The sequence below is a fragment of the Delphinus delphis genome, chromosome 4 (assembly GCF_949987515.2).
Source record: "Delphinus delphis chromosome 4, mDelDel1.2, whole genome shotgun sequence".
NCBI lineage: Eukaryota > Metazoa > Chordata > Mammalia > Artiodactyla > Delphinidae > Delphinus > Delphinus delphis.
Window position 1 is genome coordinate 20,082,659 of NC_082686.1, and position 20,955 is coordinate 20,103,613.

Consider the following 20,955-nt stretch of genomic DNA (forward strand, 5'->3'; position numbering starts at 1 on the left):
TTATTGAAGTAGTTTATGAACTTCCATATGAAACATCCTTGCAGTATCGATTTACTTACCTCTCTCCTGTTCTCTCTCTCTGTTGCTCACTATTTAAAAAAAAAAAAAAAACTTATCTTAAGTTATCCATGTCAGTGTTGCATGCTGAGATCATCAGTGGGAAGTACCCAGAAGTTTCTCAGTTTCCCAGCACCATCTAGTAGAGTTTTTAAGGCTCATCCCTTCAGTGCTACAATCTAAAAACATCTTTTTGTCTGTAGGATCCTTGCTTCACTAATGACTGTATGTCCCTCTCTTTTCTTCTATTAAAGCCTTTCATACTACAATAAATAGGAGTTCTACTTTCTTGTCTAATCCCTAATAAATGCCCGAGGCTATTCAATTGTTTCAGTAAGAAATAAATGGCAGCTGAATGTATGGAAGTGATGCTAACTAAAATATAACAGCATAAATTTGAAGATAGAAAATTGAATTGACAAGAATTGCTGGTTTATTTCTATAACCAGAACACTTTCTCTGGGCCTATGCTTGGTTTACCAATTTTTCTTCTTATGTGGTTAATGCATAACAAAGCAGAGTTAATGGGACTATTTTTCTGCATTTTTAAAAAAATATGCTCAGAGGTTTAACAGTTTTTTAAACTTACTGTCTCGTTTGACAATGCTCTAGTCATTCAAACTAATTGCTTTTAGTCTCTATGAACATTTTGACAATTGAATCAAACATGGAGTGGAGTTTGCCACTGAGAATTTCTTGGGTTTCCATTATCTATACTTTTTTTTTCCTTCTTCTCCTCTACTCCTTCTACACCAACCCCAAAAGAAAACTAAGCTAAAAAAAAAATGTAAACAAAGAAAACAACACAACCAACCCCCCCCCCCCAAAAAAAAAACACACACACCAAAAAAATCAAAGGGATAACTCTCATGAATACTTAAATATTATTTACAGGGATAAGGATGTGGCTTAGTCCACCCAGGCTGCTATAACAAAATACCACAGACTGGGAATCTTATAAACAGCAGAAATTTATTTCTCCCAGTTCTGGAGACTGGAATTCCAAGAGTAGGATTCCAGTACAGTCTGGGGAGGGCCCCTGTCCAGGTTGCAAATTTCTTGTTGTATTTTCACGTGGTAAAAAGGTCTAGGGAGCTCCCTCAGACTTTTTGTAATCTCATTTATGAGGGCAGGGCCCTCATGACCTAATCACTTTCCAGAAGTTTCACCTCCTAATGTCATTACATTGGGCATTAGGATTTCAACATGTGAATTTGAGACAAACATTCAGACCATAATAGAACTAATCCTTGAACATCAGTGTTCTAAAGGAAAGTATGTGAATTGGGAAGAAAAGATAATCTATTTGGCACAGCAAAGATGCAGTTTTAGCAGATACAAAAATAATGTCAATGGGGAATGTCTGAAACTATTCTTGCTTGTCATCACTGGGACTATGAAGGTGCTACTGGTATCTAGTGGGTAGAGGCCAGGGCTACTGCTAAACATTCTACAGTACACAGGACAGCTTCCACAACAACAAAAACAACAAAATTCTATTGTCCAAGATGTTGACTATAAATGTTGAGAAAGATTAGATCACTCCCTAACACCATACACACAGAAATCTCTGGCATTCCTATACACTAAGGATGAAAAATCTGAAAGTGAAAACAAGAAAACACTCCCATTTACCATTGCAACAAAAAGAATAAAATACCTAGGAATAAACCTACCTAAGGAGACAAAAGACCTGTATGCAGAAAATTATAAGACACTGATGAAAGAAATTAAAAATGATACAAATAGATGGAGAGATATACCATGTTCTTGGATTGGAAGAATCAACATTGTGAAAATGACTCTACTACCCAAAGCAATCTACAGATTCAATGCAATCCCTATGAAACTACCACTGGCATTTTTCACAGAACTAGAAAAAAAAATTTTGCAATTTGTATGGAAACACAAAAGACCCCGAATAGCCAAAGCAATCTTGAGAACGAAAAATGGAGCTGGAGGAATCAGGCTCCCTGACTTCAGACTATACTACAAAGCTACAGTAATCAAGACAGTATGGTACTGGCAGAAAAACAGAAATATAGATCAATGGAACAGGATAGAAAGCCCAGAGATAAACCCACGCACATATGGTCACGTTATCTTTGACAAAGGAGGCAGAAATGTACAGTGGAGAAAGGACAGCCTATTCAATAAGTGGTGCTGGGAAAACTGGACAGGTACATGTAAAAGTATGAGATTAGATCACTCCCTAACACCATACACAAAAATAAGCTCAAAATGGATTAAAGACCTAAATATAAGGCCAGAAACTATCAAACTCTTAGAGGAAAACATAGGCAGAACACTCTATGACATAAATCACAGCAAGATCCTTTTTGACCCACCTCCTAGAGAAATGGAAATAAAAACAAAAGTAAACAAATGGGACCTAATGAAACTTAAAAGCTTTTGCGCAGCAAAGGAAACCATAAAGAAGACCAAAAGACAACTCTCAGAATGGGAGAAAATATTTGCAAATGAAGCAACTGACAAAGGATTAATCTCCAAAATTTATAAGCAGCTCATGCAGCTCAATAACAAAAGAACAAACAACCCAATCCAAAAATGGGCAGAAGACCTAAATAGACATTTCTCCAAAGAAGATATACAGACTGCCAACAAACACATGAAAGAATGCTCAGCATCACTAATCATTAGAGAAATGCAAATCAAAACTACAATGAGATATCATCTCACACCAGTCAGAATGGCCATCATCAAAAAATCTAGAAACAATAAATGCTGGAGAGGGTGTGGAGAAAAGGGAACCCTCTTACACTGTTGGTGGGAATGTAAATTGATACAGCCACTGTGGAGAACAGTATGGAGGTTCCTTAAAAAGCTACAAATAGAACTACCATATGACCCAGCAATCCCACTACTGGGCATATACCCTGAGAAAACCATAATTCAAAAAGAGTCATGTACCAAAATGTTCATTGCAGCTCTATTTACAATAGCCCAGAGATGGAAACAACCTAAGTGTCCATCATCGGATGAATGGATAAAGAAGATGTGGCACATATATACAATGGAATATTACTCAGCCATAAAAAGAGACGAAATTGAGCTATTTGTAATGAGGTGGATAGACCTAGAGTCTGTCATACAGAGTGAAGTAAGTCAGAAAGAGAGAGACAAATACCGTATGCTAACACATATATATGGAATTTAAGAAAAAAAAAATGTCATGAAAAACCTAGGGATGAAACAGGAATAAAGACACAGACTTACTAGAGAATGGACTTGAGGCTATGGGGAGGGGGAAGGGTAAACGGTGACAAAGCAATAAAGAGGCTTGGACATGTATACACTACCAAACGTAAGGTAGATAGCTAGTGGGAAGCAGCCGCATAGCACAGGGAGATCAGCTCGGTGCTGTGTGACCGCCTGGAGGGGTGGGATAGGGAGGGTGGGAGGGAGGGTGACGCAAGCGGGAAGAGATATGGGAACATATGTATATATATTACTGATTCATTTTGTTGTGAAGCTGAAACTAACATACCATTGTAAAGCAATTATGCTCCAATAAAGATGTTTAAAAAATATATATATAAAATAAATAAATAAAATGGAGAATTCTAACCCTTGGGTTAGAATATGAAAAATACCTGTCTATGAAATCATACGTTCTTTAACTGGACCAAGGAAAGTAAAAGAATCTCCTTGGATAAAGTGATTTTTTTTTCTTAGGTTTTCAAGCCAATACACCTCACAAAAACCTCTAAAACAGTATTAGAAACAGGCTTAATGACATGCAGACTATAAATCTGATAGGTGGATTTAAGAGATTTTTCTGTCTAGAGGAAAAGGTGTTTTATATGTTAAGGCATTTCTAGTGCTCTGAAAACCATATAAAGAGGCACCTCTGGGGACCTTCTCTACCCTTTCAGCTGACAGTAATAATTATGTATGTGCTGAATGCTTAGTCACCAATGGCTTGATATTAATGACTGGAGTGCAGGTTTATTTGTGGCCTTAACCATTACACTGTGTATTCCCCTCCTCATTCTAATCATCAAACACCAAAATGCAGTAAGCTTAATGGGGAAAAGACAAATTACCAGATCTTAACAATTTAAATGATTTTGCATTCCTGGTATGCTATTAAGTCAGTTAATTGTGCTTAGAGATACTACATAGAATTCTTGCTCATTGGTTTCTTGTTATTATAGTGGGAAGTTCCACTGATATGACCAGAATCAGTGTTATTATGGACAATGAATTTAAATTCTACACTTAAATGGAGACAGTGGTATATAACATAGAAAAGCGAAAGAAAAAAAAATAAAATATATTTATAGGAAGCAAAATGATTTTTAATATATATGTGCAAAAGTCAAAATGTGAAACGGATTTGGGGCAACCAAGAAGAATTTAATTGTTCATATGAGGTAACAAAGAGAAAAACCTTCTGTGAGCTGATCATTATAAATCCATTGTAAGTTAAAAGATTAGAAAAGATTAACTTAGGGATTTTGGGGCAATTTCTCAAATAAAATTAGGAGAAAAGAAGGAAACTTTAATTTTAGTGTTGAATGAAACCAATAAATCCTTTAAAGAGTGTGTGTGTGTGTGTGTGTGTGTGTGTGTGTGTGTGTACATATATAATTCCCCCCCTGAGAAACAGCGCTATGGTTTCATGCTTCACCAAAACAACAAATTTGAATATATATATATATATATATATATGTGTGTATATATATATATATATATATATATATATATATATTTGAATTTTAAACAGGTCAGGTACCAGATTACTTTCCAATAATACATAGTATCCAATTAAATGTTATGTCCCCTTTCAGTGCACTCCACTCTCACCATCCTCTTGGCATAACACTAGTCTATTCCTTGCTTATTAAAATGTACCATATCAAACTCACAGAATATGAAGTTCAAGAAAAATTACATTAGCAAATGTAACATATAAAATAAAAGAAAGCACCATTCCATGGCAATGTGAGAAAGAAGTCCAATTATTTTTCTGTTATCTTGTAGAGTTTAGATGTCTACATAGTGTTGCTGATAGAGAGAACAGTAGCAGAGTAACTAATATTAGCCATACTTTTTTTAGCCTCAAAATCTTCTTAAAGATGTGCTTCTAAGGATGGCTAGAGAACTGAGAAAAGTGGTGTCATTTCTGATAGGAATTATTGGAATGGTCAAGTTATGTAAAATTCATCAAATCAGCCACATCCTCGTTCTATTTCATCAATATAAAGAGAAGAACATAAATTGTTTTTAACCTGGAGTTTTTCATATAGCAATATCCCCATAATAATAGTAAAAAACTCTAAAAGTTAAAATTATAATGCATAATAAAGTGATCTTTGCTTTGGCAAATTTGAAAATAAAAAGGTTATAGGTCAACATAATTCAAAATGGTCAACATGATGATATCCCTATGACACCTCAGCAGAATCTTGATACATCATCAAAGCCATAGTCTTTTCAAAGATGGTTTATCAGTTATCTCTTTATTCTTGTCCTGTAAACATTCACATACTCAACAGACCTTGTGTTGCTACTATAAAGTCTGCAAATTTTTTTTAAAGGTTAAAAAACATAAAAATGGTGCCAAAGGAAAAGCATCAGATTGAAAAAAAGAAAAGATGAGTTAAAAAAAAAGTCATACCACTATATGAAAATAAATCCTGAGTGTATGCATTTAAAACACTTGTACACACAGCAAATATACAAGGTTAATAAAGCTATTCACTTACTTAAGAAATTTCAAATTCTGGACTCTATTAATCCAAAACAAGGTGTTTATCTTGATTTGACACTGGTTACAGTACATAAGGAAAAGAAAAAAGTGGAGTCATTTGCCAGTGTTCTTTGTTTTCCATATCCATTGGTTTCAGAAACCAATAAAGTTGCTATATTTACAAGGAATGCATCAAAGATTAAAATAGCAGAAGAAAATGCAGCTGCATTTGCAGAAGGAACTAATCTGATTCAGAAGATTTTGAATTATAAAATTCATGCAGATTTTTAAGTGGCTGTTCCTGAAGGAATGCCTGAGATTATTCCATTAAAGAAGAAACTGAAAAAAAAGATTTTCCAAGCTTATTCAAAATTCCATTGGCCATTACATCCCCCAAATTTGAGTTACTTAAAAATGGGCATAAAATTAAGGTAGATGAAGAAAGAGAGAACTTTCTGGAGACCATAATAGCAACATTGGATCAAATGACCAGATAGCTGCAGTGTGCAAACAATTATCAGTGAAGTTTGTAGGACAGACCTCTGAGTTGGGGATCCTCTGTGGTACACGATTTACTTCATAGTCCAAGTGAAGACTTTTACTAAAGATGGAGTCTTTGATGTCTAAACAAGCAAAAATCAACGAAAGAAAAATAAATGTTGCCTAGAAGTGTTGGTTTATGAAATTACTTTCAGTAGATTAAGGAGCAAGAGAGAAAATAATAAAACTATGAAATTTCTATATTTGGTGCCTTGTTATTTCTTGATGTGCACAGTTGAAAGTGAATTTTAACACCAATAAAGAAAGTCTTATAATTGCAAAAATAAGAAAATAAAAATTTCTGTGTCCAAACCTTAATAAAAAGAAGTCAGGATATTGAAAAGGACCCAAATGTCAACACTTATTTTGTTGATGTTTTGAAATTGTGAGAAAAATCATTATACACTACATGCAGCCCCTGGGGAATCCATATGCATTTAAATTTTAATTCCCATTTTTTATTGAGAATCTATAAACTATGTCCTGCAACATAACAATGTAATCCCTCCAACAACTGCCCTGCTCAGACTTTGTCCTACTCTCACAGGTCACCATGAACCTTTGTGTATAATTTAGCAGGCATAACATTTCACACTTATATTATCAATGTTTGGCAAGCAGTGATTTTGCCTTGTCATTTTTAGTCCCCAGCAAATAATTTTGAGGAAATTGATTAATTTGTCCCCAAATAAGTTCTAGGAGTCAGTAGGTTTCAACACAGCTTTTTATTGTTAACATCATATATTTCTGAGAAATTTCAGCATCACTTGTCACTTGGTATATTCTATTTGTATTGGAATTTAAACTACATCCTTTTTAGAAACAGTATCTTCATTTTATATGTCTCTGCACCACAGCTGATAAAGTAAAAATGTTTTGTTAATATCTTGCATCTTAGTCTGCTCTGGCTGCCATAACAAAATACCATAGACTAGGTAGCTTAAATGACAGAAATTTATTTTCTAACAGTTTTGGAGGCTGGTAATCTGATATCAGGGCGTCAGCATGACTGGGTTCTGGTGAAAGCACTCTTTCTGGCTTTCAGGTGGCCACTTTCTAGGTGTTTGCTAGAAGAAAGAAAAAAGATATCTCTCTCTTTCTCTTCTTATAAGACTACCAACCCTATTAGAATAGGACCCTGCCCTTGCAATCTCATTTAACATTATATACCTCTTAGAAGCCCTATCTCAAAAAAATAGTCACATTGGGGATTAAGGATTCAACATACGAGTTTGGGGGGGAACATAATTCAGTCCATAGCATCTTCACAAAAGAAAAAAAAATATTTTGCAAGATCATAGAGATTCCAATTTTGTTTAATTTTACAGGTCCCAAAAGATACCTCATTTACTTTATACTGTCGACTGAAACAAATGCACAACCTAAAACTGCAGAATTATGTTTTATTTGGCAGACAAAAGTGAGGACTTAAGCTTAGGACGCAGTCTCTCATCTCTGAGAGACTGCTCTGAAGAGGTTAGGGGGAAGCCAGGATATATAGGAGTTTTTGCAACAAAGACCAGCTAGCCAGAACTTCAAAAATTTACTGTTAAAAAATTAAAGAAAAACAGATATTTCAAGTTGATGAATTTAACACTTTTCTATGTATGGGAAGATGTGAAAGTCTGGGCTCACTGAAATCATTCCTTTGATATGCACCTTAGCTATCTAGGACCAGTATCCTGTTCTTTCCCATCCTGAATCCCCTCAGGGTGTACAGTTGCCAGTGGCTACAGTGGTTGAGGGCTTTGCAGTGGGCAGCGCGTTTGTCTGTCCTAAGTTCTCCCAGGGCTCACCTGCCTGGTGTCTTTAGTGGCTTGATGGCTGTAACATCCTTTGTTTACTGATATGGTATGCAGCATTTTTCATCCACAATACCTAGTTTATTTATTTAATTTTTTATGTATCTATTTATTTTTTCAGTTTTATCTAGAGGTTAGCTAGGACAAGAAATTGTTATAAAATAGTATCTAAGAAATTCTCCCTTTAAAATCTACATGACAATTTTCTCAGGAAAAGACAATAGCATTAAGCATATTGATTCAATCAAATAGTTTATCATTCTTTTATCTCACTTACCTTGATCATTAAGAAAATAAGACTGAAATCTTTATTTTAGTAGATAAGTTTGACTCGTCCTTTTTTAAAATTTTATTTATCTGTGAAGTTCTTTGTGAATAGAATTAAAAGGCAAAAGGAAAAAAGCACATTTGAAAAATAACAAAATAAATATAAAAATCTTGAAATACATAAAGAATTCTGCTGTCGTAGCAGGTCTTATCAATAAAATCACTAGATTGAAGGGAGGCAAGAAAAAGATGCCTTGTTCCAAAAATCTTACTTTGTGAAATCTCGATGAGATCAGACCATCACTATCTCAGACAACATCAGTTATAGTAAAGAAAATAATAATATTGTATGAAATCAAGTGTAATTACTCTCTCTGGAATGAGGATCAACAGAAGCAAAACAATACTTGCTGCCAATTACCTTTCAGCAACAATTGCCCAACCGGAGTTCTGACATTCTATTAGCAGTTTGCAGTAAGGGACCTGAGCTCCTCGTCATTTTTATCTAATCCTACCCACATGCCTTAGTGGCAAACACAGATTTACCAGCCAAAATGTACATTGAACCCAGGGTTGTAGTAAAAATTAGATTATTTTGCTTCTTAGTTCATGCAGTTGTTATTTCTGAACAAATTCTTATCATTCTCTTAACAATTTATACACAATTATTGTAGAAATAATTTAAATTGTGCAATAATTAGGAAAATAAAGAAACAAAACCCCTATCATAAGAAAATAAACATTTTATTATTTTCTTAATCTGGTCTTTTTCTAAGCACATATCTATTTTTATCTATGGCCAGATTTTATGTTGAAATTTGAATACTAAGTTTTCATTATATTTCAATCTAATTTGTAATGTTTTTTGAATTTTCATCTATCTGTGCATTATCATATTAACACTTGTTTAATATTAAACAATTCATTAATTAAACCTCAGTCAGTTGTGGCAGATTAATCTTTTAGTTTATTGCTTAATTTAGTTAAGATTTTAAATCTACTAATGTAAGAGAACTTACTACTTTTCTTTTCTTTTTTTTTTTTTTTTGTGATTTGTGGAGCTTTTGTGAGGCTTTAAAATCTAACATATACTAGCTCCTTAAACAAATCTGATGGCTTTTCAACCCTTTAAAAATTACTTTAAACAATTTATATGTCAACGGATCTATCTGCTTAAAAAAAAAAAAAAAGAACTCTTCCATGTTATTTTTAAGTAAATTTAGGTCAGATTCCATAATATTTGTTATATGTTTTTCTCAACTATACAGTTTTATACTGTATCTGTCCAACACATGGCATGAAATGCACCAAAATACTATTAATAATACTACTATGAGTATCACTCTGTAATCACGGGTCCTTGGAGTTTTGAGGGCAGTTTGCCAGCTCTATTTATTAATAACAGTAAGACTGATGACTTACACAGTCAAATGCAAAACAAACCCAGGCTTAGATAGAGAGACTGTAGTCAAAAGGTAAGTTTCTAGAGGGAGAAGAGGTCTATTGTAATAAGGCAATGTGGACAATTAGAATAAGGGGAACACTCAGAGCAGAATGTCTGCAAGCCTCTCAATGGTCAGGCAGAAAGGAATTTTCTCTCTTAGGAGAAACCAGGTCTAGAAAGCATCAGACATGGAGGAGTGTTCTGTGCCACCGCATAATCAGACAATTAAGCATGAAAGTTTAGTGTGTTTTTTTTCCCCTTTTCTAGAATTTAGGTCAGTAGATTCTAGAGAAGGGTCTTTCTGGAGGGATTGTTCTTCAATCCAATGCTTGCTTAAAGGGTAGTCAAAGTTCAGGGGGCTGTTGAGGAAGCAGAGAAGCTTAACTAAAGTCAAATAAGTCAAGTTTGCAGGTATGTTGCCCAGATTGGTCAGTGAGTACAAACATTTCAGCAAATCATTCTGAGAGAAAAAAAATGGAATTTGGAGTGTCCATGAATGGCCTTGTCATAGATAAACTAAGCGTTACCCACAAGTCTTATCTTAAGTCACATAGGGAAAGATAGGTCTTTGCAATAGCCATTTCCTGGAACACAAAAGGATAGGGGATGCTCTAACCTTCGTTGTTTTCCAGGAGCACAGGGCTCAGGGAAAGTTTAACATTATTAGCATGAGTTTTCCATAAGACTCTCAGAGGCCTGTGACTTTCAGGCTAGTTACATAGCAAGAAACATGCCTACATGGCCCACAGTGTGAGAAATTCTTGTTGAGACTCCATTCTAAGCTCTTGATTCTAAAGTGTTCTGTGCATATCTCAGGGGTTCATTATTCAAGAGATAAAATGCATCCTGGTACAGACCTTATAATGGACCTGGTTCAGGCCTTTCTGAACCCCTTTACTGTGACAGTTTTTGGCTTTGATGTGTATTCTTACTTTAATACTGTTCCTGTATTCTTGTACTGTAAGAAACCATAGATTAGTAAGCACTGACATTTTAGATCCTGTGAGTTTTCTGTAGCAATTGAACTTTGTCCATCTGTCACTGTGACTACAATCCCTTGGTTCTTGGAGGTTTTGTCTTTTTCACAACTGTGACTAGGTATCATAGGAAAAAATATATTTTTTCTCTGCTTGCAACGTGAACTTAATACAGCAATAATGTTTTCTTTTCCACAAAAACTCTTCTTGATATGCCAGTGCTTTCTCTTCAAGATTACTTATTCTTGCCATATAGAGGCAACAGAGGAAAAATTTAAAAAGCATCTGAAGGCCAGAAATTCAGAACTTCTGTGGTGAAGGGAGATGGAGTGCTAATAAGATCTGTGGGAGCCACCATAGCAAATTGTTCTGTTGAATGGAGCTTACCAGTGTCTCTGGTCATTGTCCTTAGAATCTGGCTTTACCTTTTTTCAGTCCTTTGTGTGGAGTGGCCACTTGCAAAAGAGCAAATGCAAGACTTACTATATGCCACTGCATATATTTAAATGCCATCTATTCATGAGCTGTAGTGAAAATACTTGTTAGTTTCTCACTCACCTCTCTGCACAGGGTTATGGCCTATCTGCCTGTCAGGCCATTTCATCTAACAAAGTGTCATTGGAAGAGTTTGTGGGAGAAATATCAGGGCTCCTTCCTGTACAGACACTGCCTCATGTGTACCTGTTAATGGAGCGGAAGGATGAGTCAAAGAAGACCTTACGTTTGTTTGCTAAGGCTGCCATAATAAAATACCACAGACTGGGTGGCTGAGATCACAGAAATTTATTTTCTCACAGTTCTGGGGGCTGGAAGTCCAAGATCAAGTGCCAGTAGGGTTGATTTCCTCTGAGGCTTCTCTCCTTGGCTTGCAGATGGCTGCCCTCTTGCTGCCTCTTCACATGTTGGTCCCTTCGTGTTATGTGCATCCCTGGTATTCTCCTACTGTCTTTTTTTAATGTTTATCCCATTATTTTATTATTATTATTTATTGAATTTATTCTTAATTGAAGTATAGTTGACTTACAATGTTGTGTTACTTTCTGGTGTACAGCAAAGTGACTCAGTTATATATATATATATATATATATATATATATATATATATAAATAATTTCAGATTATTTTCTATTATAGATTATTACAAGATATTGAATATAGCTCCCTGTGCTATACATTAGGACCTTGTTGTTTATCTATTTTATATAAAGAAGTATGTATCTGTTAATCCCAAGCTCCAGGTTTGTCCTTCCCCCCATTTCCCTTCTTTTAATCTCTCCCCTTCTTATAAGGGTAGCAGTCAGCCTGGATTAAGCCCCTCTACCCAGTAGCATCATTTTACTTAATTACCTCTTTAAAGTACCTAGCTCCAAATACAGTCACATTCTGAGGTACTGGTAGTAAGGACTTCAACCTGAAAATTAGAAGGAATACAATTCAGCCCATAATTGCCCCCGATGTCTCTCCAATTTATTTCCACCTGAAAGAGGCAAAAGCACCTCACATCTTCCAGCTTTGGAAAATTATCTATTTTTATTTTTTCAAGTATTGTTTTCTCATAATTAATATATTCTGATGAATATTTATCAGAATATAACAGTAGGACTATTGTTACTTGATGATCAACAGTCATTAGCCTGGTGTCAAGGGCACAGTTGGGGTTTCCCTGTCACCCTGATTGAATCTCAATCTTAAGCAGGGACTATTTTCTGGAGTCTTGGGTGTACAGCATTACCATGATCCTGCTCTGCTCCCAGCTATAGGTCAAGGTCCAGGACTTATTCCTGCTCTCCCATGCATGTAGAAGGTTTTGCTTTGTTTTGTTTTGTTTTTGTTTTCTGTTCTTTTCCTCCAGTTGCAATAGAATTTTACCAGTAACCTAAAGGTGACAGTGGTACTTGCCCTTCATCCAGCATTTTAAGGTTTTTCTTCCATAATAGAGTTAGAAGGGAAGGATCCAGGGATCCAGGGTTGACTTCTGTCTTCCTTGTTGCTGCATCTCCCCTAAGCCAGCACCACCTCTTGCCCTGACTCTAATCCTTTTTGAAAGCACTGATGAAGCCAATGGTAAAGAACCTGTGAATGAGTGCAAATTTCCCTCGTATATCCAGCCCTCAGAGGTTCATATATTCTTGCTACTCCACATTTAATTTTAGCAATTTATTTAAAAATTCAGCTAAACTCTTTTTATCAATGCTCAGTGACATCTTTCACAGGTAAGCAAATGCTCCTCTCTTATTTATTTTAGAGTGACTTGTCTTATATTCAGGGTTAACTGTCTGCCCTGCAACTTCAGCTTTCTGATGGATTCAAGAACAGTTATGAATATGCAGATTCCCCTTGCTTTCCTTGTTGTTGTTGTTTTGTAAGGGAGAGATTCTTTCCAAGTCTCCACATCCTCAAAGTCCAATTCATATATTCTTTTCTTTTTTCTTTAATGAATAGACAGATTATGTTTAGAGCAGTTTATGTTTACAGAAAATTTGAAGGAAAGGTACAAAGAGCTCCTATATACCACACACCCACCCATCACACACTGTTTTCCTTATTATTAAAAGTTTGCATTAGTATGGTGTGTTTGTTAAAATTGATCAATCAATATTGAAACATTATTATTAAATAAAGTCCATAGTTTACCTAAGGATACACTCTGTGTTGTATGTTCCATGGATTTTAACAGATCCATATTGACACATACCCATTATTATAGTATCATACGGAAGAGTTTCACTGCCCTAATAATCTCCTGTATGCCATCCGTTCTTCGCTCCCTCCCTCTCACTGAACTCTGGCAACAACTGATTATTTTACTGTCTTCATAGTTTTGCCTTTTCCAGAAGGTCATAGAGTTGGAATTATACAGTATGTAGCCTTTTCAGATTGGCTTCTTTCACTTAACACTATGTACTTAGGGTTCTTCCATGTCTTTTCATTGTTCCTCCATGTTTTTTAATGACTTGTTTCTTTTTTTTTCTGCTGAATTATACTCCATTACCACTCACCTATTTATCCACTCACCTATATAAGGGCATCTTGGTTGCTTCCAAGTTTGGGGAATTATCAATAAAGCTGCTGTAAACATCCATGTGCAGATTTTTGTGTGGACATAAGTTTTCAACTCCTTTGAGTAAATACCAAGGAGCACAATTGCTGGATCATATAGGAAGCACATGCTTAGTTTTGTAAAAAAGTCTGCTAAATTGTCTTCCAAGGTATCTGAATTATTTTACATTCCCATAAGCAATTAATGGGAGTTTTGTTTGCTCTACATCCTCTCTAGTATTTCCTGTTCTCACTGTTTTGGAATTTAGCCATCCTCAAAGGTATGTGGAGGTGTATTATTATTATTATTTGAAATTCTCTAGTGACATATGATGTTGAGCATCTCTTCATATGTTTGTTTGCCACCTTGTATCTATTCTTTGGGGAATTTTTGTTCGATCTTTTACCATTTTTTATTTGGGTTATTTGTTTTCTTATTGTTGAATTTTAACTGTTCTTTGTATATTTGGATATTAGTTATTCAGCATATGTTTTGCTAATAATTTCTTACAGTCTGTGGTTTGTCTTTTTATTTTTTTAATAATGTCTTTCCTAGAGCAGAATTTTTTTTTAATGAGGTCCAAATTATTTTTTCTTTCAATGATTGTGCTTCTGGTGTTGTATCTAAAAGCTATCACCAAACCCAAAGTTACCTAGATTTTCTCCTAAGTTATCTTTTAGGACTTTTATAGTTTTTCATTTTACACTTAGGTCTATAAGCCTTTTTGAGTTAATTTTTGTGAAAGGTATAAGATCTGGGTATAGATTCATTTTTTGTGTGTGTAGATGTCCAGTTTTTCCAGTAGATTAGTTGACTATATTTGTGTGACTCTATTTCTGGGGTCTCTATTCTTCTATATTGATCTACTTGTCTGTTCTTTCACTAATACTACACTGTCTTGATTACTATAGCTTTATACTAGGAAGTCTTGAGGTCAGCTTGTGTCAGTCCTCTGACTTGATCTTTTCCTTGAATGTTGTGTTGGCTATTCTGAGTTTTTGCCTCTCCATATACATTATAGAATCATTTTGTTGACATCCACAAAATAAGTTACTGAAATTTTTATTAGGATTGCCTTGAACTTATAGATCAAGTTGGGGAAGACTCTGGAATATCTCTTTATTTAGTTAGTTATTGATTTGTTTCATCAGAGTTTTGTAGTTTTCCTAATACAGATTTTTTTTTCTGATTTTTACCTATGTATTTTATTTTTTGTGTATGAATGCATATGGTATTGCACTCCTAACTTCAGATTCCAATTTTTCATTGCTGATATATAAGAAAGTGATTGACCTTTATACATTAACTTTACATGCTGAAAACTTTCTGTAATCACTTATAAGTTCTGGGACTTATTTTGTTGATTCTTTGTAATTTTCTGCAAAACAATCATGTCATGTGCAAACAAAGACAGTTTTATTTCTTCCTTTCAGATATGTATACCTTTTATTTACTTTTCTTCACCTATTCTTTTTAAGTCTTTATGATACCTCTTCTCTATCAGGTAGTTTCTTATTTCTTCCTTTTTTCTCGCTAAATCCTGTGGCACATCTAACATGACGTTGCAGTTACCTGTGTATTACCTTTCACTTTCTCTCTACAATAGCATGTACATTTTCTTCTTATGAACTGAATCCCTCATTATATCAAGTCTCTCAAAATCCAGAAATATGTATTACTATATGTCCCTCCCTACTACCTAGACAAATGACCTGTTACAATGCAGACAGACAGAAATTGTTAGGTGAATGAAGAAAGAAGTGAAGCCTCACTTGAATAAGCAAATTTAAGGCAGAGGAGAGTAGAAAATTTCCTTCTAGAGTCTGTCATACAGAGTGAAGTAAGTCAGAAAGAGAAAAACAAATACCATATGCTAACACATATATACAGAATCTTAAAAAAAAAGGTACTGATGAAACTAGTTGCAGGGCAGGAATAAAGAGGTAGACATAGAGAATGGACTTGAGGACATGGGGTGGGAGGGGGAAGCTGGGGCTAAGTGAGAGTAGCATCGACATATATATACTACCAAAAGTAAAATAGTTGGCCAGTGGAAAGCAGCAGCATAACACAGGGAGATGGGCTTGTGCTTTGCCATGACCTAGAGGGGTGGGATGGGGAGGATAATAGGGAGGTTCAAGAGGAAGGGGTTATGGAGACATGTGTATGCATATGCCTGATTCGCTTTGCTGTACAACAGAAACTAACACAGTTTTGTGAAGCAATTATGCTCCAATAAAGATCTATTAAAATAAAAATAAATAAAATAATTAGAAACAAATCAAGTCTTTAACTATATTTACTAAATTTCTTTAATCTTGATTTTTGCCTCAGGTTTATTAAACAAAGATTAGGAGAGAATATACAACCAAATGTGTAAGACATTTTAAGATATCATTTGCAGTTTAATATACATAATAAATTGAAACTAAGTTAAACATTCAACCAAATCTAAAGACTGTAAACTTTGGTGTCACATAGGCATTCCTTTCATATTTTGGATAATATGATATAAATAGTATATTTAAACCATATAAATTAGCATAGAGTTAACTAGTTAGAAAAGTATATATGTTATTAAGCTTATATTTTGATAAATAAGAGAAAATTTCACAGTAAATTACTCAAACATATGACCTGACCTGTGTAGTTAATAAGGCTATTTATCAAAGACAAGCATTTGTACTTAAGTTCTGGGTTGTATCCACAAGTGAAATCAGTTGTAAGAGTTTATGATTCTGTTCAATATGGTAGCTACAAAGTAAAATATAGCAGTGATTGCTTGTGACTACCAGCAAGGAAAATTAGTACTGATATCAAATCTCTGAACTATATATAGTCATACCTTGGAGATATTGAGGGTTTGGTTTCAGACCACTGTAATATAGTTAATATCACAATAAAGCAAATCGCATGAATTCTTTGGTTTCCCAGTTAATATAAAAGTTATGTTTGTACTATACTACAGTCTATTACATGTGCAATAGCATTGTGTCTAAAAAAAGTTTACATACCTTAATTTAAAAATATTTTATTGCAAGAAAATGCTAACCATCATCTGAGCCTTCAGTGAGTCATAATCTTTTTGTTGTGGGAGGGTTAGAAATACTGTAAGAATTACCAAAATGTCAAACAGAGACACAAAGTGAGTGAATGTTGTTGAAAAAATGGTGCCAATAGATTTGCTCAACACGTGGTTGCCACAAACCTTCAATTTGTAAAAACAATGCAATAACTGTGAATCACAATTAAATGAGGTATGCTTGTATCCAGTTTCCACAGATTAAATACTTTCTGTTTCTTTTTTTAAAGCTTATTTCAAGATCTCTGATGTATGTTTCAATTGCTAGAATTAATAAACTTGAACTACCACTATCAGTGTAAAAACATGAACAATGTTATGCTATAGTTGAGATAGAGCTCCCTTGGAGACAATCTAAATCCACATGAAGATATTACAGTCCCTGGCACTGTACTCATGTTGTACTATGGACTGGATGTTTTTACCCATGTTCTACTATGGACTGGATGATTTTACCCTCCCAAAATTCTTATGTTGAAACTTAATCCAAATGAAATTGTATTAGAAGGTGTGGCTATTGGGAGGTGATTAGGTTATGAGGTGGGAGCCCTAAAGAGTGGGATCTGTGTCCTCATAAAAGAGGGTCAAGACAGCTTCCTTGACCCTTCCACCACTTGAAGTTAGAGAGAAAATGGCCATAGATGAACCAGGTAGCCAATTCTCACCAGACACCAATTCTGCTTGTACCTTGTTCTTAAACTTCCCAGACTTCAGAGCCATGAAAAAAAAATGAATATTTGTTTTTTAAGCCATTCAGTCCATGGTAGTTTGACATAGAAGTCCTAAAAGGCTAAGACACGTTGCTTAGGGTTGAGATATTGCTTTAATAATGAGGTTCATGAGAATTCCTTGTAAATAAGCCCTCTAGGGCAGGTTAAAGGCAGATCCCATTTATAGGAAATCCAACAAGTTTGGATTTTTTTCAGTTAAGGTGCTTTGCTATTATAGTTAGATTACTTTATGAATTACAAAAATATTAATTACTACATATAATAAATATATAGTTAAAATATTTTGGAGTGTTCCTAGTTCTGTTAGGCAAGAGAAACAAGTATACATTTTTTAAGAGAGATACATGGTATTAATACTCTTCCTAGAAATTGTCTATATCTAACTCTAAGTCTATAATGTCAAATTACATTTTATTAACACATACTCATTGAAATAAATACTCTGATGTAACACTAGGGTATCTTGCCCATCTAGTCCTTAGCAAAGTGATTTTATTATTGTTTCTATTGCTTAATATGCTCTTCCATCCTCTCTCTTTTAAAAATTCTAATACACATGTAATATGTCTCCATAATAATAAGTTAGAGATCAATAATAAAAGGGATAGATAGAATAAAAAGAGATAATGCAGGTCTTCATTCAAATACTAAATTCATTCAAATACTAACAGCCATAAAAGGGGAAATTGACAGCAACACATTCATAGTAGGGGACTTTAACACCCCACTTTCACCAATGGACAGATTATCCAGAGTGAAAATAAATAAGGAAACACAAGCTTTAAATGATACATTAAACAAGATGGACTTAATTGATATTTATAGGACATTCCATCCAAAAACAACAGAATAAACATTTTTCTCAAGTGCTCATGGAACATTCTCCAGGATAGATCATATCTTGGGTCACAAATCAAGCCTTGCTAAATTTAAGAAAATTGAAATTGTATCAAGTATCTTTTCCAACCACAATACTATGAGACTAGATATCAATTACAGGAAAAGATCTGTAAAAAAGACAAACACATGGAGGCTAAACAATACACTACTTAATAACGAAGTGATTACTGAAGAAATCAAAGAGGAAATTAAAAAAAAAAAAAGACTTAGAAACAAATGACAATGGAGACATGACCACCCAAAACCTATGGGATGCAGCAAAAGCAGTTCAAGAGGGAAGTTTATAGCAATACAATCCTACCTTAAAAAACAGGAAACATCTCGAATAAACAACCTAACCTTGCACTTAAAGCAATTAGTGAAAGAAGAACAAAAAAACAAAAACCCAAAGTTAGCAGAAGGAAAGAAATTATAAAAAAAAGAAAAGAAATAAACGAAAAAGAAATGAAGGAAATGATAGCAAAGATCAATAAAACTAAAAGCTGGTTCTTTGAGAAGATAAACAAAATTGATAAACCATTAGCAAGACTCATCAAGAAAAAAAGAGAGAAGACTCAAATCAATAGAACTAGAAATGAAAAAGGAGAAGTAACAACTGACACTGCAGACATACAAAAGATCATGAGAGATTACTACAAGCAATTCTATGCCAATAAAATGGACAACCTGGAAGAAATGGACAAATTCTTAGGAATGCACAACTTGCCAAGACTGAATCAGAAAGAAATAGAAAATACGAACAGACCAATCACAAGCACTGAAATTGAAACTGTGATTAAAAATCATCGAAGAAACAAAAGCCCAGGACCAGATGGCTTCACAGGCGAATTCTGTCAAACATTTAGAGAAGAGCTAACACCTGTCCTCCTCAAACTCTTCCAAAATATAGCAGAGGGAGGAACACTCCCAAACTCATTCTACGAGGCCACCATCACCTTGATACAAAAGCCAGACAAGGATGTCACAAAGAAAGAAAACTACAATCCAATACCACTGATGAACATAGATGCAAAAATCCTTAACAAAATACTAGGAAACAGAATCCAACAACACATTAAAAGGATCATAAACCATGATCAAGTGGGGTTTATTCCAGGAATGCAAGGATTCTTCAATATACACAAATCAATCAAGGTGACACACCATATTAACAAATTGAAGGAGAAAAAACATATGATCATCTCAATAGATGCAGAGAAAGCTTTCGACAAAATTCAACACCCATTTATGATAAAAACCCTGCAGAAAGTAGGCATAGAGGGAACTTTCCTCAACATAATAAAGGCCATATATGACAAACCCACAGCCAACATCGTCCTGAATGGTGAAAAACTGAAAGCATTTCCACTAAGAACAGGAACAAACAAGGTTGCCCACTCTCACCACTCTTATTCAACATAGTTTTGGAAGTTTTAGCCACAGCAATCAGAGAAGAAAAGGAAATAAAAGGAATCCAAATCGGAAAAGAAGAAGTAAAGCTGTCACTGTTTGCAGATGACATGATACTATACATAGAGAATCCTAAAGATGCTACCAGAAAACACTAGGGCTAATCAATGAATTTGGTAAAGTAGCAGGATACAAAATTAATGCACAGAAATCTCAGGCATTCCTATGCACTAATGATGAAGAATCTGAAAGTGAAATCAAGAAAACACTCCCCTTTACCATTGCAACAAAAAGAATAAAATACCTAGGAATAAACTTACCTAAGGAGACAAAAGACCTGTATGCAGAAAATTATAAGACACTGATGAAAGAAATTAAAGATGATACAAATAGATGGAGAGATATACCATGTTCTTGGATTGGAAGAATCAACATTGTGAAAATGACTCTACTACCCAAAGCAATCTACTTATTCAAGGCAATCCCTAATAAATTACAACTAGCATTTTCACAGAACTAGAACAAAAACATTCACAATTTGTATGAAAACACAAAAGATCCTGGATAGCCAAAGCAATCTTGAGAACGCAAAACAGAGCTGGAGGAATCAGGCTCCCTGACTTCAGACTATACTAGAAAGCTACAGTAATCAAGGCAGTATGGTACTGGCACAAAAATAGAAAGATTGATCAATGGAACAGGATAGAAAGCCCAGATATAAACCCATGTATATATGGTCCTCTTATCTTTGATAAAGGGGGCAGGAATGTACAGTGGAGAAAGGACAGCCTCTTTAATAAGTGGTGCTGGGAAAACTGGACAGGTACATGTAAAAGTATGAGATTAGATCACTCCCTAACACCATACAAAAAAAATAAGCTCAAAATGGATTAAAGACCTACATGTAAGGCCAGAAACTATCAAACTCTTAGAGGAGAACATAGGCAGAACACTCTATGACATAAATCACAGGAAGGTCCTTTTTGACCCACCCTCTAGAGAAATGGAAAT

At 34.7% G+C, this 20,955-nt stretch overlaps 1 pseudogene; it reads left to right on the forward strand.

Annotated features, from left to right (window-relative positions):
* The window catches only part of LOC132424347 (large ribosomal subunit protein uL1m pseudogene), a 48,698-nt pseudogene extending 42,428 nt beyond the window's left edge, over positions 1 to 6,270 (forward strand).
* The last annotated feature ends 14,685 nt before the right edge of the window (positions 6,271 to 20,955 follow it).